The following is a 19,428-nucleotide window of genomic DNA, read 5'->3' as shown; positions in this document are numbered from 1 at the left end:
CCACTCACCCTCGGAGCCGACGAGGGAAGCTCGGCGCCGAGATTCTTCAAAGAAGAAATCGGAGCCGACGACGGCCGAAGACAATTGTCTCGGCCCGGCGACCACAGTCTCGGTTCCGACACGACCCGCCCGAACTCAAAAGAGTCAAAGGAGGAAAGAGTTGATGGACCGGGCAGGCACCGACTGATGAGTCGGGCTCTGAAGCATCTGGGCTAGTGCCTCGGACTTAAGTAGTCGACTCACCACCCTCTGAAGGTCATGATCGGAAAGCCTCGTTGGCCTAGAGGAATGAGACCTTTGGCCCCGTCCAGACAGCAGGGGAGATCCTGGAGCCGAATGAACGGAGCCAAGAGAAGGTGACCTAGACCTCTTTCTGGTTGTCGGTTCCGACGACCTTGTCGGAGCCGACACGGGTACTCGATAACCTCGCCCGCCGGAGCCGAGGAAGCCACAGAAACTGTGGGCTGAGTCTTATCGGCTCCAGCCGGAGCCGATAAAGGCAAAGGTTGAACAACCTGAGGTCTCGGCTCAGAAGCCGGAGCCAAGACCTCGATGCCTTAGAGGGCTTCCTGTTGAAACTGACAGGGAATCCTCTGGCTTTAACAAGCCTCTGAGAATCAGCTTGTTTTTTCTCTCCTGCAGGACCCTGGGGCTGAAGCCATGGCACACAGCACAGGAATCCTGCAGGTGCAAAGGCCCTAGACAATAGACACAAGAAGTGTGAGCGTCTGTCAGAGACATTTTCTGACAGCACGCATCACACTTCTTGAATCCAGAGACCTTTGCTTCCTTTGACATTTCAGTAACTGACAGGTGTACACTAACAAACACCCAAACACACAGTTATACCCTGTCAGAAAAAATTATTTATACTAAAAAAAAACTTAGTAAAATACTAATAATTAAGCACAAAAAAGTTAAGGTAAAACTACACAAACACACCCTAGGGAAGGCCAAAGGCCCAAGGGAAGAACCAACGGTTCTTTTAACAAGAAAACGGGGAAAAATTAGGGTCGGGGATAAAGATATATATCCTACACTAATTTAGGAAGAATTAAAGTTAAAAGGGGAAAAAAAAGAGTAACTTTTGAATAAAAAGCTAACACTCACCAGGAACCGGTAGAAGCAACCAACCTCGAAGCTGTAGCGGCAAACGAGATCTGAGGTAACGCTCGCCTAGCATTGTGGGATATAAGGGGAGCCTCGAGCCGGTGGAACCAACTCTCGAGCTTTAGAGTGGCCGAGTCGGAGCCGAGGTCGGCTCCGAACCCATCCAGCAAGAATGAAGGCGAGATAGACAACTTAACATCATCCACTTACCGTACCTATCCATAGTCCTAGGATCTTTGTTAGGAGGATGGATAGGTACTGAAGGATCGGCTAGTTCCTTCTTGGTGGCTGCAGCCACTACCATGGCATCAACCGGGACACCTTTTGTCAAAAATTGCCTATCAGGTGGGGCCGTAATGAATTTAGAAGGCCTCCGAGGAGTGGGTTCCACTGAATCCGAGGCCGTCCACACCTTCCGAGCCACCACATCCATAAGGGGGTCGAAAGGCAGAGACACCCAGGAGGTGGAGGGTCGAGAACCAAACACCTCCAGGTAAACCGACTCGTCCTCAGAAGGATTAAGGGAAGGCCAGTTCCCCCTCTGCTTAAGGATTTCAAGGATGTCTGAGAAAGAGACATCCTCAGAGTGGGACCTTGGGGATCCCTCAGACTCATCCAAGTCGGTATCGGATGTAATAGACTCTTACATGTCCTCTTACGCGGAGGCTCACCTGACGGGTCAGGAGAAGCTGCGGAAGAGGAAGATATTCCCAGTGGGGAAACCTGAGGCATTGGATCTCTGGGCCCGGGAGCAAGAGAGTGGGAAGAGACGTCAGCAGGCACTGTAGTGGGAGGAGCTGATGGAACTGACCATTGACTATGCCCTGGGGCTAGTACACTCCTCATCACCTCGAAGGCTCCCCCATCAGAGAGGCCAGAGGGCTCCTGCTCCGAAGAGGTAGGAACCCCAGGCCACACCGACAGGGACGGCTCCGAGGCCAATGTCGGGGCCGAGCTCACCAGCGCCGACGCTCCGAGGGGGAGAACGGGGTCGGACAAGGATCCGATGCCACTCGCCCCCTCGGAGCCGGCAAGAGAGACCAGGCGCCCGGATCCCTCCAATGAAGGCATCAAGGAGGAGATTGGAGCAGAGGACGATGGAGCCGAAGGGGGAGGAACCGGCTCCGACGCCACAACAGTCACGGCTCCAAGGAGCTCCGGCTCCAAACTCTGGAGGAGAGTCGAAGGAGGAATAATAGGTGGATGTGTAATAGCTACCGTCTGATGAGACAGGCTATGGAGCATTTAGGCCAATGCCTGAGACTTTAATAGCCTACTCACCACTCTCTCAAGGTCATGGTCAGAAAGCCTGGATGACCGAAAAGATCGGCTCTGATGGCTCCACTCAAAGAGCAGGGGTGATTCTCAGAGCCGAATGGATAGACTCCAACGATGGGGATCTTGACCTCTTCTTGGAGGTGGGTGGAGCCGAAGGAGCCGAGGATACGTCGGCTCCAGCCGGAGCCGACCGTGAGTGCAAAGATTCAGCGGTATCGGAGCCGATACTGGAAGCTGTGACACAGAAGGTGATCCAGCAGCCGATGGCTTGGGACTCAGAGCCGACGGCTTTGCTGGCTTCGAGGGCTTCCCCGGCGCAGACTTAGTCGGGGAGCTCTCGAGCTTTAACAAGCCCCTCAATATTAATTTGTTCCTGCGCTCCTGCAGGACTCTTGGGCTGAATGCGTGGCAGACAGAACAAGAGTCCTGCAGGTGCAGGGGTCCCAGGCAGTAAACACAAGAAGTGTGACAGTCTGTCAGAGACATTTTCTGACAGCACGAGTCACACTTCTTGAAGCCTGAGACCTTTGTGCCCTTCGACATAACAGTGTCAAGGGAGCACCAGAGTAAAAAACTCACAAACACCCAATCCAAATATAAATAATAAAAAACGGGAATACTAACACACCCAAACACTCCACAGAATCCCTGACTAGAATTAGGAAAGGGGCAGGCTTAAGGCCTAACCTAGGGGAAGGGATATATAACTGGGATAAGGGAAATACAAGGTACTAACGGGGAATAGGGTTTAAAATTAACCGTTACAAGTCAAACAATAAAAGGAGTGGGAACTAAGTCAAAAAGGGTGACTTAAGTCTGAAATTCAAAACTTACCAAGAGCCGTTAAAAACGCACCTCGCAAGCGAAAGCGGCAAACGAGATCTGGGAAGTTATCGCTTAGCATCATGGGATATAGGGTTGCCTCGAGCTGGTAAAATTAGCTCTCGAGCTTTAGTAAGTGGCCTCGGCTCCGAACCCCATCCAGGAAGAATGAAGGCGAGATTGAGAACTTAACATGCTACAGTTTTTGATACAGAGAGCAATCTTATGAAGAACAGGGAAGAAGCCTATGTAATGGATTATACCGATGACTCTGGTGTCATTAGGCAAGTTATAACTAATGAATGGGACAGGTTCAGAGAGTTTTCAGATTTGGATATTGCACATAAAGAACTTTTAAAATTCATATACAGAAAGGATATGACCATAAAGAATTTGAGTTTAGGAAGAGCACCAATCAAATATGTAGATCAGGGAAAACGGGTACTTTTAAATGTGAGAGCTGTTCCCAGTGCCCATACATACACAATAAATCTTGTACAGAAGTACCAGTTACAAGTACCTGTTATTCCAATTGCAATATGAACGGAATTGTTTACCTAGCAACCTGTCAGATATGCAATTCATTTTATCTAGGGGAGATAGAAAGGAAATTAAAATTGAGGATCTATGAACACTATTATGAAATTAAAAAACAAAATGTTAATGTTTTATTCAGTCATAAACAAACATGTGAACAGGCTTCCTTTACATTCTTTGTCCTAGAGGCTGTACCCAAGGAAATCAGAGGGGGTATGTGGGAAGCCAAATTAGAATATCGAGAACTATTCTAGCAGATTTTATTGGAAACTACAAAAATCCCAGGCTTGAATGACATGTCATCCATTCTTCCAGTGCCCAAATTAAGGGCTGCAAAACTGTGATTTACCACCAGAGGGCAGCCATATATATATATATATATATATATATATATATATATATATATATATATATATATATATATATATATATATATATATATATACATATATACATATATATATATATATATATATATATATATATATATACAATTTCATTGAAATGAGGAAAGTTGATAATGGATGTTTTAATATTTTGTTTTTATAAACACATTGTTTTAAACATGTTTAATCTTCCAATGTATATGTTTTAACTATTTATGGTTATTTATTGGGACCCAACACAGATGTACACCAGTGGTTCACCTACAAATTTGTTTTAAAATACAAAACTATAGGTTTTTTGCTATGAGTTCTACAAACAATTGATGTATTATATAGGGATTAATCCTATTGGATAATGGTATAATGGTCAATTAGTTTCAGAGTTAACAGGTGTACATAAAGATTTGAATTTTTAACAGAGGGTATTTGCATCAGAGGAAGGTGTACGAAAATGTATCAAGAAGTGTCAGTGTTTATGAAACTTGTTTCCTTTGTTTTTATCGCTTGTTCAGTGAAAATAAAACTATTTGGTTTCATTTGGACTCTGGCCCTTATTTGGCACTCCAGCTAACCTTTGCATTGGTTTTGGTGTAGTTCCAGTTCGCTTTTCATCTCATATTGTTTTTTGGTTTGTGTTTCATTGAGATGGCGGAGTTCCCAGGGGCAGAGACTGAAGAGGAGTTCAGAGCCGATGAAAGAGGAGAATTAAGGAAGGTGATTGGCCAGGTATCTCAGCTCGTTCAGCTTTTCACTCCAGCCTGCCAATCCATTGTTACGCTGGCCTCCGGTGTGGCTGGCAGCCAGGAAATCAGCCAGAGGTATCGGAAAACTGTTCTTGGCGGTACCTCTGGCGTGTTATTCTCGCAACAAAACGGTGATAACAATGCGGACACCATTGGCAATAAACTATCTGCTTTTCCTAATATTTTGTTCTCTAATCAGGAGAACACATGTGAAAAAGAAAAAGGGACTTTAGGAATCCAAACGGGTGATGGTGCCAATATAAGGAAAGGTGACTGTTACTCACAGTAATGTTTTTGATTATAAAACTCTTTTAGCGAAGAACTATTCACTAAATTCTAAAAAGTCTTTCAATAGTATGGAAACAACAACCCATACTTATAGAGACAATTGTGACTTAATGTTTTATTCTTTGGACAAATTCAAATGCATTGAATATGATTCAGTGTATCTAAAGGAATGTATAACAAGTAACATAGTTCCTAAAGGTTTACGGGTTACTAAATATCCTAATGGGGTGAAGGTTCTGAATTTCATACTAACCTTATAAATATTTTTGACAGATGTTGTTTGGATATAGTATGAGCAATAATTGCAGAGAATGATAGGGAGAAAAACCTACTGTTAAAGGAATTGGAGTCTATCAACCAGTGTATTATTAATGACCTTATGTTTATTGTTGAATCGGAAAAAGCCTTGTATCATAGTATATTCATTCAAATTGACAAAAATTGTATGAACATGAAAAGGAAGGAGGGGAAATTAGAGAGGGACATTAGGGAAAACAAGGAGTCTGTAGCATACCCTAAGCCTAGACTTTATACTGGTTATATGGAAACACGAAAGGGTGTTAGAAACTACAAGTCCAATGTTGACCAACATGGACATGAGGAAGAACTGACTGATGAACATCACAAATCCCATCTGGAAATCCCTTTAGAACATCCCCCCCTTCGGAGATCCAACAGAATAAGGAATCAGAATCAGAACCCTGTTTATTACAATCAACGTCATTAAAGAGGGAATGTCAGGAGGTAAACAAGGAAAAGGGGAAAGTAAATAACAGGGAAGGTAATAATAAAAATATCATACAACAAAATATTTGCGTACAACAACTACAAGATATTCAACTATAGTAGTTTGGATATCAATCATCAACAAGTCAATTTGTTTTCTAAATGCTTTAAATTTATTCCAACTAGGAAAGTCAATATTCCTAGAGCAATTGTAGACTTAAAACTTTTTCTTAGGAAAAATAATTTAGTGTTATGGTTTGGTAATGATATTCAGGTCAGGAATTCAACTACACAGTCAAAGAAAAAAAAGTACATTTAACCCCCACCCCCTCACCCTCAACTCAAAAATCTAGAAAATATCTTAGAAAGAGAAATCAGGAAGGAAGTTAATTTGCATAGAGTATACCACAACCTTACCAAAGAAGGGAGGTTTCTCTTGGATAGTTTGAAAAACAATGGAGCTGTGAGAATAATGCAGCCTGACAAAGGGGGAGGTACAGTACTGATGGATGCTATTATTTGTGAATTTAAAATGAAGGAAATGTTAAATAATACAAAATATTCCAGGGCCTCTATCAATGAGATAAATATAGCTAATTCTAAAATTAATCTTTTGCTCAATGACTTATTATTGGAAGGCTCTATCAACATTGATGCATACAATTTTCTGTCCATCAAGAACCCCAGGATACCTTCAGTTTTTGGGATTCCAAAGGTCCACAAGGATCCTTTGGACCCCCCATTACAACTTATAGTACAACTTATAGTATCCTCAGAGGGTTTGGTTACTACACCTCTTGCTAAATATGTGGATGTCAAGTTAAAGGACCTATCTAATGGGGGTCCATCAGTTCTGAGAGATTCGTGGGACTTGTTGAGGCAGGTAAAACCCAATCTTTTTCGTAAGGACATTCTCTTTGTAACCTTAGACATTGTTGATTTATTCGGTTCCATTCCACATGATATAGGGCTTTTATGGCTAGAGGAATGTATGACCAATAAAAAGAAGTTATGTCTTACCATAACGTTCCATCTGTATTGTTGACCCTCGTTCAGTCTTTACGCATAGGTATCGGTTCCAACCTCGGAACCGAGCCAGCCATTTTCCAAGCTCGTGTCAGCTTCAGACTCTCGAGCTAAACTCTTACCCACAATCCCCCCTTCCTGTTACCTCACATTGAGTTTGCAAGTCAAAGAAGGTAGAGGCTATCTCTAGTCAAATAACCTAAGAGAACCAGATAGTGAGTTCCACTAGAAACCACAGGAAGGGGAAGGGTCGTAATGACTGAACGAGGATCAACAATACAGATGGAACGTTATGGTAAGACATAACTTCTTTATCTGATATTGTTAATCCTCGTTCATTCCTTACACATGGGACAGAGTCCCCAGCAAACTCTATTCCTGGGAGGCTCTCATGGAAGGACATTCCTGAGCACCATAGAACCGAAAGATGCTCCTCCCCTGGAGGCCAAATCAATTTGTAATGGCTGATGAATAGAAGCTCTGGCATGAAAGGCAGCAGAAGTTGCCACCGACCTTGTTGAATGAGCTTTCATGGTAGTAGGCAACGAGAGGTATAAATGAAGGTCACACAGTCCTTCAACCATCTAGCTAATGTGACCTTAGCAACAGCAGATCCTAATCTAGGTTCAGAAAAGGCCAAAAATAACTGGTCAGATTTACGAAAGGACCTAGTCCTGTTTAGGTAAAAATGGATTTGCCTGTGGATATTTAAGGTATGTAGGCAATACTCTCCTCTGTTTGAATGATTGGGAAAGAAAACTAGCAATTCAATGGTTTGATTAATGGACATTTCAGAGATCACTTTTGGCAGAAAAGATGGATTAGTTCTCAGAGACACTCTATGAAAAATCAAGTATGGACTCTTGATACATAAAGCTTGAAGCTCAGAAATATGTCTGGCAGAAGTAATGGCGACCAAAAACAAGGATTTCCATGACAAATGCTTGAGGTCGCAAGAAGAGGCTGGTTCGAAAGGTAGCATTGTCAGAGCTTGTAGAACTAATGATAAATCCCATGGTTGAATAGATTCTCTAAATGGTGGATTCAGATGATTCACACCTTTTATGAGTCTTGCACAATTTGTGAGACATAAGAGGAATCTTGGACACCCTCATGAAAATTAGAAATTGCAGCCAAATGAACTCTAATGGTAGAGGCCGATAGACCCGATTGGAAAAGGTCGGCCAGATAGTCTAGTATTATCGACACTGGTGCTGAGAAGGGATCTACTTGTTTATCTTTCAGCCAACAGGTAAATCTTTTCCACTTGCTCAGATAAGTAATTCTAGTGGAAGACTTATGAGATGCAATGAGAAAGTCAGGTACTGGTAAAGAAAGATCATTCTGCCTGGCAATCAAGGGAATTGGAGTAGCCAAGCAGTGAGCTTCAGGCTGTTCAAGTTGGGATGAATCAGGTTCTGTGGGTGTGAGATCAACTCTGGGGTTGGGTGGAGAATCCATGGTCATTCTAGTAGGTGAGGCTAAAGGAAGGAGAACCAAATCTGTCGAGGCCAATATGGTGCTATGAGGATCACCTTGCTCTTCAACCGACGGGCTTTCTTCAGAAACTGGGGAATGAGGGGAAAGGGTGGGAATGTGTAAAGAAGACCCGAGGGCCAATCGTGGACTAGAGCGTCCCTGGGTGACTTCCCGGAGGGGGAATCAAGGCGAAGTAATTGCTGCATTTAAAGTTGGTCGGGGATGCAAATAGGTTGCAGCAAGGATGGCCCCAGCGGTGGAAGATCTTCGCCGCTATCAAGGGATTCAGGGACCACTCGTGAGGTTAAAGAATGCACCTGCTGAGTCTGTCTGCTATCACGTTGGAACTACTGGGAATGTGCATTGCTAGAAGAAAACAGTTGGTAGCCACCGCCCATTGCCATATCCTCATGGCCTCTCGACAACGGGGGTAAGATTTAGTTCCACCTTGCTTGTTGATGTACCAGACCACCGCCATGTTGTCTGATTGAATTGCAATTGTCCCAGACGGCAGCAGGGGATGGAATGCCTGCAATGCCAGAAGCACCACCCTCAGCTCTAGAACATTTATATGCAGCTGGGCCTCCAGTTCGGACCAAGTGCCTTGGACTATCTGTCCCTGACATAGCCCCCACCCAATCAGGGAGGCGACCATAGTCACTGTGGCCTTGGGTTGCTGGGGGGAGAAGGGGTGAGACCATTGTGACAGATTGTGTGTCATTCACCAGTTTTAATCCTGTTTGCACCTGTGGATTACTTGAATCATGGCTGAAAGAGGATGCTGGAAAGGGATACCACTGGGTGAGCAGTAGCCATTGTAGAAGCCTCATGTGAAACCTGGCCAGGGGGACAATGGTGATGGAGGCTGCCATGGAAATCAACAGCTGTAGAACCGAGTGAGCCGTGGATTTCACCCTTGAAAGGATTGGAACTAGCTGTTGCTTTATTCTTAAAATTCTGTGCTCTGGAATAGCAGCTCTGCAGTTCTTTGTGTCCAAGATAACCTCTATGAATTCTGTCAACTGAGATGGGGTGAGATTGGATTTTTGCCAGTTTATGGTTATGCCTGGCCTTTGTGCAGCGAGGAGAGAGTATACCAGGGCTTCTTCCGGTAGATGTCTGGTGGGGGCAGAAATGAGCCAGTCGTCTAGGCATGGAAACACCTGGAATCCTTGAAGTCGCAAGTGAGCTGTGACAACTGCCATGCACTTTGTGAACACTTTGGGGGCTGTAGAGAGTCCGAAGGGCAGTACTTTGAACTGGTAGTGACTGGCACCTGCACGGAAGCGCAGAAATCTTCTTGAAGGCCTGTCCACTTTTATGTGGTAGTACGCATATTGAAGATCTATCGGGCACACCCAATCATCTTTTTCCAAAAGCGGGAGGATAGACTGTATTGTGACCATCCAGAATTTTTGTACTCTTACAAACTTGTTCAATACACTAAGATCCAAAATTGGTCTCCAGTTCCCGGTTTTCTTTGGCACCAAAAATAGTCTTGAGTAGAATCCGTACCCTATCTGGTCTGGTGGGCTATTTAAAGGACGCTCTTTCTTAGCAGCTTTTCTATCTCTAGTGCTGCTTCTTCCCTTTCACTAGGTGGAATGTCAGAAGGTCTTTTGAAGGGACAGGACAAAGATCGAAGGGGATATGATAATCTCTGGTTATAATCCTTTGTACCCAAGAATCGGTGGTGATGGTTAGCCAGGCAGAAGGGTACAAGAAGAAATGTCCCCCAACCACCTCCAGAGGAAAGGAGTTGGGCTGTTCTTCAGGAGTGCTTGTAGGATTGGCCAGTGAAAGAATCCCCTCTGCCTCTAGGGGAGAACTCGGCCTGTGTGTCACGGAAAGGACCCTGAGATTTCTTGAACCATATCTTTCCACTCTTTTGGTTTCGGAAGAAAGCACATTGAGGGAAAGAATAACGGACACCTACGACAGAAAGGGTCTTACCATCCTGTTCACATCTGGCCAGTGTGCTTTTAACTTTGGGTCCAAACAACAAGGAGGCCTCAATGGGAGCGTTAAGAAAGAAAGCCTTAAAGGGTTCCACAAAATTGCACAAGTGCATCCAGGCGTGTCATCTCAAGACCGCAGCTGAACCCGCTTCTCTAGCTGCTCCTTCTGATGCGTGATATATCAGTCGCATAGAGGAGTTAGAAATTCACTCAATGGTGGCCAGCTGAGAGGCCACTTTGTCACGGACCTCATCACACACGGCACCAGCCAAGGTTTCAGAAAGCTCAGAAATCAGATCTCTTTGAAGCCTGGTAAAGTGTGCCATATAATTAAAGGACCTGACAGTAAAGGTCGCTGATGCAAAGGTGCGCTTCCCTATCCTGTCCAGGGCCCGGGACTCTTTGTAAGGCGAATGGACAGTCTGGCTTTCTTCTTCTGCCAGATCAATTTTTGTTGTGGCCGCCACCACCAAAGCATCCATAGGAAGACCTTTTGACCAATGGGGATCTGTAGCAGGAGGGGACAAAATCTTATCTGGCCTCCGGGGAATAGCTTCGATGGTGTCAGGAGCCTTCCAAGCATGCTGCACGATAAGCAGGACAAGTTCATCGGCAGGTGGAGTAATCCAGGAGGTAGGGGGCCAGGCACAAAAGTCCTGCAGGAACACAGATTCCTCAAAGGTCAGATTAGTGGACTGCCAGTCACCTCTCTGTTTCAGGATTTCGGGGATATCACCAAAGGATACCTCAGAGGGTGACTGAGGAGATTCTTCCCCCTCATCAAAATCTGTGTCTTCAGTGAGGGACTCCTCTGTGGAGTCCATGTGCTTCCTCTTACATGAACATTTCCAGTTGACTTCCTTAGTGGGAGAAGTTGGGGAAGACAGTGGAAAAGGGGTTTCCTGTGGAATATGTCCTGAGGCCCTTGCACCCAGTGTCCGCTCGGTGCGACTTGTGAAACCAGTGTACCAGAGGAGGGTGGAGGGATAGGCAGTCCAGTATCGCCAGCTGCAGCGAAGGCCTTCTCCATCAGTTGGAAGGCTGGTCCACCTGAAGAGGAGTGAATGTCTAGGACAGGGGTCACCTCCTCCTCTAAGTGGCTTAGCCTGCCGTCCCGGAGTCCCTGGATGGCTGTGGAGCAGCAAACTATGCGTGTCACAACTGACATCCTGGGTCATAGCAAAACTTTCCTGCCACGAAGGCAACTGCGGTTCCTTAGTGAGATCCATAAAGGGAACCGCAAAAGGGGAAGACTGTGCTATATCCATGGACTTCAAAGGCAATGAAGGAGGAAAATAAGAAGGGGTCTTCAGAGACAAGTGATCACCTCCCAAGGAAGGGAAGGAGCACCTGATCCACAAGACGCAACACATTGTGTTCGGAAAGACTTCTAGTGGACCTCACGGAGACTGAGGGAGAAACAGGCCTGTCCACAGAAGAGGCAAACTTGGTGCCCATCTCACCAGTCCACACAGAGAACAACGGTGCAGAGAGACTGGACTACGGGCGTCTGCACCAAAGAAGTCATCGGTGCCGAGGTCATGGTCTGCCCCGACACAGGGATCGGTGCCGAAGTGGTTGTCGGTACCAAAGCTGGAACCGACAAAAATGGAGTCAACAATAAAGGCGTCGGTTCCAAGTAAGATGTTGGTGCCGACGTGGTCAAGGTCTGCGCCGACTGAACGGTCGGTGCCGATATAGTGGTAATAGTCTGAACCGAGGAGCCCCTCGGTGCCGATATAGTGAAGGCTGCAGGAGAAGACGGAGCCGAGATCACTAATGGAGCTGAAGGTCTCAGTGCCGAAGGTCTAGGCACCGAAAGCACTGGGGCTGAGTGAGCTCTGGAGCCGAAACTTTAGCCTTTTTAGGTTTTGGTTGGCGGGAGTCCCCAGCCGGGGTCGAAGGCAAAGATTTAGCCTTGGTAGGAACATCCAAGATTTTCTTATGGGTTCTAGGAGGGGTTGAGGCCTCCGACCCAGAAATAGCTTCTGAAAAGGGAGATTTAAGAAGTCCCTTCAGTAACAGCTTGTTTTTCCTTTCCAACAAGGTCCTATTTGAAAAATCCTCACAAATAGTACAGGGTGGGTCAACAGACAAGTGGGATGCCCCCAAACAATAAATTGACAAAGAGTGTGCATCAGAAGTAGGTAGCTTGTGTCCACAATCAGAACACTGTTTAAACCCTGGACTACCTTTCTCATCTCCCATAATAGCTAAATCAGAAAGCAGAGAAGGGTACCAGCAATGGTAGAAAAGAATACCCAAAGGTATGAGAAAAAGGGAAGGATTACCAACGATGGTAAGGGGAGAATACCTTGCGGTAAAAAAAGGTAGAGAAGAGAGAAGAAAAACCTGAAGAAAGTATGATCGCTAGATGCGATAGGGTAAGAGACAATGAACAGCTCGACACGACCGAATGGCAACGCGACAAAATCTGAGGTAACAGGGAGAGAGGTATTGTGGGCAAGAGTTTAGGTCGAGAGTTTGAAGCTGACGTGAGCTTGGAAAATGGCCGGTTCGGTTCTGAGGTCGGAACCGATACCCATGCGTAAGGAATGAATGAGGATTAACAATATCAGATTGGTGATTTCACTCAACATGATTTTCGTAATTGTTTATTATTAATGGAAATAGTTCTTCACAATAATTTTATGTTTTATGAGGGTGAGTTTGTTCAGCAGAGAAAAGGGGTTGCCATGGGGGCAAAATGTGCTCCAACCTACACAAACATTATTTTGACATGGTAGGAAACAAAATTTGTATTTAATAGTGAATTTGCTAATTGCTGGTGCTTATACAAGCATTTTTGGATGACATTTGCATATTTTGGGCAGATAGTATGGATAGATTTTTAGAATTTTTGTCCTACTTAAAAGGAACCACTAACTTCTTGGATTTCACTTATGATGTTAATAAACACGAATTAATATATTTGGATATTTCACTTTTAAAGTCTAAGAATGAATTTTCCTCCAAGGTACATAGGAAAAATACTTTCTCTTAATTCCCATCTCCATTTTAGCAGTGGACATCCATTTTTTTCAAAAGAAAAATTTATTAAAAGGCCATTTGGTTAGAATTAGTCAGATGACGTCACAGGACATAGATTTTAAAATAGAATGTGACTTTGTATGTGATATGTTTAAAGAAAGGGGTTATCCGGATAAACTAATTCATGATATCACTGTAGATGTGGTAGAAGGAAGAAAGGAAAGGTTTGCCCCTATTTTGGGGAAAGATGAACCTACAGTTTTAGATACAGAGAGCAATCTTACGACAAACTGGGAAGAAGCCTATGTAATGGATTATACCGGTGACTCTGGTGTCATTAGGCAAGTTATAACTAGGGAATGGGATAGGTTCAGAGAGTTTTCAGATTTGGATATTGCACATAAAGAACCTTTAAAATTCATATACAAAAAGGATATGAACATAAAGAATTTATCTGAGTTTGGGAAGAGCTCCAATCAAATAGGTAGATCAGGGAAAACGGGTACTTTTAAATGTGGGACCTGTTCTTATTGCCCATACATACACAATAAATCTTGTGTAGAAGTACCAAGTACAAACAGGACAATTACAAGTACCTGTTATTCCAATTGCAATACGAACGGAATTGTTTACCTAGCAACCTGTCAGATATGCAATTCATTTTATGTAGGGAAGACGGAAAGGAAATTAAAATTGAGGATCTATGAACATTATTATGAAATTAAAAAACAAAATGTTAATAATGTTTTATTCAGTCATAAACAAACACGTGAACAGGCTTCCTTTACATTCTTTGTCCTAGAGGTTGTACCCAAGAAAATCAGAGGGGGTATGTGGGAAGCCAAATTAGAATATCAAGAACTATTCTGACAGATTTTATTGGAAGCTACAAAAATCCCAGGCTTGAATGACATGTTATCTATTCTTCCAGTGCTCAAATTAAGGGCTGCAAAACTGTGATTTACCACCAGAGGGCAGCCATATATATACAATTTCATTGAAATGAGGAAAGTTCATAATGGATGTTTTAATATTTTGTTTTTATAAACACAATTTTTAATCTTCCAATGTATATGTTTTACCTATTTATGGTTATTTATTGGGACCCAACATAGATGTACAACAGTGGTTCACCTACCAATTTGTTTTACAATACAAAAGTATCGCTCTTTTGCTATGAGTTCTACAAACAATATAGGGATTAATCCTATTGGATAATGGTATAATAGTCAATTAGTTTCAGAGTTAACAGGAGTATATCAAGCTTTGAATTTTTAACAGAGGGTATTTGCATCAGAGGAAGGTGTATGGAAACGTATCAATAAGTGTCAGCGTTTATGCAACTTGTTTCCTTTGTTTTTATCGCTTGTTCAATGAAAATAAAACTATTTGGCTTCATTTGGACTCTGGCCCTTATTTGGCACTCCAGCAAACCTTTGCATTGGTTTTGGTGTAGTTCCAGTTCGCTTTTCATCTCGTATTGTTTTTTTTTGTTTGAATGTTATAAATTGGTATAGTAATCAAGAAAAGTTGGATTTACTTGCAGATGATATTAATTTGCACCTGATAAATCCAGAAAAGGGCTTTTCAGTGTTGTGCAACATTTTGAGACAGTTTCAAGTCTTTTCTTTTGTGGAGCATTTTGAGACAGTTTCAAGTCTTTTTTTAGGTATAAAATTAAGGAAGATACATTATGTAGCCACACATGAATTGCAATACCCATATTTATGGAGACATAAGATGAAGTATTTAGGAGTATGGATTAAAAAAAAAACCTCTGTTATGGCAGCTAAGGATATGTGGGAAGAGACTAAACAAAAGATGATACAAAATTGAGAAACTACAAACTCTTATTTATCGAAATGGATAGTAAGATATAATCAGTGAAATGTTTTTAGTCCCTTCAGTCTTGTATATGGGTCAGGTTCAACCAGAGGAGAGGACAAATTATTGATTGTGTGGGTAAGAAAAGAGAGCAAGAGTTAAGTGTGTAAGTTGACCCTTCCGACAGAACAATGTGGTCCCAGTTTACTTGATTTCAAAGGATATTTTAGAGCTACACAGTTAAGGGTGTTGTAAATAACACAAGCAGAAGGGTATAATTCAAAGTAGAAATGGATTTTTCTACTGGCATATGCTGAGGGACAGAGAAAAATATAAAACAGGTGCATTCTGCAAAGCAAAACAGAAATCTACTGGATTTTCCTTAGATTTTGGTTCTGGTGCTCATGATAATAATAATAAAGTTTGTAATCGATAAAACTAAACAGCAACAGAGATTCTATTTTCTCCATCACATCTCCTGTAGTGATGGACTGTACAAGCATGGGAATGTGCACATGCAGTACATCAGTCTAGGGAACAGAAAAGGGAAGAAGACTTAAGTGCCCTTCTACAGATTGCTTCCTTCTTAAATAATTTAATTGTATAACAGCAATCTCCGGTTAGTTTCTCGGCTGGAGCGCCTTGTGTGTGGAGTCTGCATGTCCTTCCTGCGGTCAACTTACGTTAAAGACATGCAGGGAATGGGTGTAACTTCTTTGAATGTTGAGTGTCGGGCTGGCACCTCAGCACTGTAAAAATCTACTGCCAATCATAAGTGGATCGGAGTTCCGAAGTGGTGACCCCTAACCGGGAAAAGACGAAAGACATTACTGATAGCAATAATCCATGTCTGTTTGTGGGTATATCACGATTTACCTATAACTGGTTTTGTTTAATCACTCAGGCTTCAACCAAGTGATCAAAACACATCAAACATGGGTAAATCCTGATATACCCATGCACATTTGTGGATCATTGCTTAATTATCTCAGAGAACAAAGTATTAGAACTTAAATATTCTGATCACACACACACACACACACACACACACACACACACACACTGCTGGAAATAAATTAGTTTCTAGAGAAACACAAGTCTGGTACCTTTCAATGTTTTGTTTGCCTTACCTAACAGCAAGGCACAGTGCATTCTGCAATCAGTTTGCTTCTCTGTGTATTATGAAACCTAGTGCAAGTAATGCTCAATAATTCTACAGTTGTGCTAATAAAATTTGTTAATAGACTAAATGCTGCAGTGTTACCTTTAACTATAATAAACCCCTGCAGTGCTAGCTGTAACTGTAATGCAAAATCATACATAACAGTGCTGCAGATTCACATGTTCATATTCTGCTTATGAGGAGCTTGAACCACACGCAGATGCAAAATGTTTAAGCCTCTACACCCAGCTACTCATTCAAACATTTTCTGGAGAAGGAATTGGGAATACAGGCTAGGGACAGTCTAAGGTGGATTTCATGAGCTTGAGCACTTCTCCAAAAGAAGGTTCATCTAGTTGAGAGGTGCAGGGGAAGGTCTTCGTATATTTATCCATCTGAATTGTAAGGCATCTTTTGTAGAATGAGAAAGTTGAAGAACTTCTCCAGCTGTACAGTGGGCATGATCAAACATGGCTGCAAGGCAAAAACAGCCACTCACCAGGGCAACCATTTTAAATGCTGAGACCCACTTCAGCGAATTCCAAAATACAGAGTCAGAAAAAAGGGACTTCCATCACAAAATATGAGATGGCCACCTCAGAATATTCCCATTCTCCAACGTATGGCAATCTTGCATTTAGTATGGACATGTTTGAAGGGTGTGGGGGGCAAGGTTAAAGAGCAAAGTTTGATATTCGCTCTTCTCCTGTATTTTTCTTTTAAAAGTGTGTCAGCACTCGGTGTTATGAGTGTCGACATTTCAGTAGGGAGAAAGCCACAATATATTTAAAAAAAAATGCCTGACACTGAGGGCCTGATCTGGAAACCTTGAACTGCAAGTATTCACTAGACTCTCCTCAGTCTGGAAATCGACACTTTTTGAAACAAGGTGTAGGCCTACTTAGAAGACTGTTCAATTCTGAGTGCCAACACTGAACTCTGTCCAAGGAGCTTGAGGGACAGCAGCAGCAGGCAAGCTGTAAGTGGTTCAGCCATCTGATTGAAGGATGAGTAGTGACAATTCTCTGGGGTGCAGCTCCTAGGTGGCTTCTGTCAGTATACCTTCCATAAGTCAATAAGTTAGAAGCCAGATGGTAGGAATGATCAAGATCATTCACAATTTGAGGGTAAGGACATGACATGGGGACAATGAGGCCATCTTGGAGAAAAAGCACTTGAAGGGTGTGACTTCTAACTCTACTTCCTCTGCTTTTGGGATACTGACCTGGTATAGGCCTGGGGCAACAAAAAGTACTCTCTTCATGGTTAGCCTTAACAACCACCATTTTCTGAGTGCTGAGACATGCCAGGAGCATCTCCCTTTGCCCATTTAGGTGACTGGGAAGATGCTATTTACAGCAGTGCTTCATGTTATGTTCCTATCCTGAAGCAAGAGAATGTCAGTGCAGGTTCTGGCTTAAGCCTTTCAGGCCATGTAAACATTTTTATGTTTTCACATTATAAAGCCCATAAACTTGATTGATCAATACCAAGAAGGACTATTATATTTTTGCTGTCCTAGAGGTTTATCTTCCTGGAGTGTTTATCATGACACAGATCAAGTAGTCTGGCAACTTCTGCCAATCCTGATCAAACCTGAGGATGGCGAAAGCCACCAAGGGGGTCCTGGATAAAAATGAGACCCTCCCTGTATGAGACGTAGTTGTTAATAGCTCCATGGAGGTACTTTTCCTGGCCCTATGGAGGAATATGAAAACATTCTCCAAAGCTTTGCAGGCTGCCTCAAAGCATTCTTCACAGCTGAAAGCATTGGCGGTGCATCCTGGAGTACTGCCCCAAGTAAATTCATATAACCTATCAGTGGAATCAACCTTGTCCTTGATAAACTTCAGATGAAATCCATTACCCCCAAAATGTTCAAGAACAAAGTGAGCAATTTTTCCATCCTGTAAAGGAAGGCTAGAAACATCAAGCTCTAAAACAGCCCCTTTAACAAAAGTATTTTTCTTAAGTAGAGTTGATGAAAAATTAGCACTGGAGTGTGCCATTTTTTTTTTTTTTTTATTTTATTTTTATGCTTCTGCTACCTGCCAACCAGCAGCCTTTTTTGGTCAATCAATCCATTTGTTCCCTCCACATGGTGGAAGATGGCCATGGGAGATCATCTTGTCAGCTGTTAAAGTATTTTGTTCTGCCCTAACCCTGATCCTCATGGCAGTTAAAAGTGTAGCACACAATGGTGGTTTTGTGTCGAAATGATGGAGTAGTGCTTTACAATGGCAAGCAGTTAGTGACAGGCAGAGGAGCAGAAAAACAAAGGCAGTGGTAGAACTTTGTGCTTCCATATAATTAAAAAAGATACTGCACAGTCTATCACTCATGTACTGATGCATTTCTTCAAGTAAATGAAGAGTGGGGGCTTTAAGGAGAAGGAAAAGCAAATGTCCAGATGAAGACAGCAAACGAAAAACAAGACGAAATGGAGAAGTAGCATTACAATGGAGAAGTGAGGAGTTTAATGTTACTGCAATTTTAGTTAGGCAGGAATATTTACTTACTTGTGTTGATTGAGTTAGTCACACTAGGTTTGCAAGCCCATTTTCATGGGAGACATAAGGTGGTAGTTATACAGAAATGGGGTCTAGCTAGGACACTAATGAACTTTGCTTGACTTGTTTTGATAAATATTATGGCAACCACCAGTTCAGGCTGACAGAAACTGGTTTTAATATCTCAGCTAAAAGATGGTACCTCGGGAGTCTAGAAACTCCAACCCCTACCTCAACAATGCTCTGGAAAGTCAGTACTGGAATACAAATCCACAAAACAGATGTGGGAAGCTGTTAAAAAATATAATCATGACCGGTCAAAAGCAAGAGCAGTAATTGCATTAGATTCACTATGAGCAAATAAGCAAACAATGTTTGAAATTCAGACCTGATGAAATGTAAATGGCTCAGTAAACTATACTGCATATCACTACAACCGTGTGCAAATGCAGTAATTCACAACTGGTCACAAGAGTCATTAATTTACTAGCAAGCATTATAAATGGCAAAGAACTGAAGTGATCTCCAAAAGAAACATCTTCCATTCTTTTTGGCTCCTTCCTGTTCAGTGCGTTAGCAACAGTGAAC

At 42.8% G+C, this 19,428-nt stretch overlaps 1 protein-coding gene across 1 annotated transcript in view; it reads right to left on the bottom strand.

Annotated features, from left to right (window-relative positions):
* The window catches only part of LOC122805297 (centromere protein F-like), a 670,336-nt gene that overhangs the window by 444,712 nt on the left and 206,196 nt on the right, over positions 1-19,428 (bottom strand). The gene's annotated exons all lie outside the window — the stretch shown is intronic.

The sequence above is a fragment of the Protopterus annectens genome, chromosome 6.part1 (genome assembly GCF_019279795.1).
Source record: "Protopterus annectens isolate FY-2018-M chromosome 6.part1, PAN1.0, whole genome shotgun sequence".
Lineage (NCBI taxonomy): Eukaryota > Metazoa > Chordata > Ceratodontiformes > Protopteridae > Protopterus > Protopterus annectens.
The sequence above is the reverse complement of the archived record's forward strand: the minus strand, read 5'-3'. Positions and strand labels throughout refer to the sequence as shown.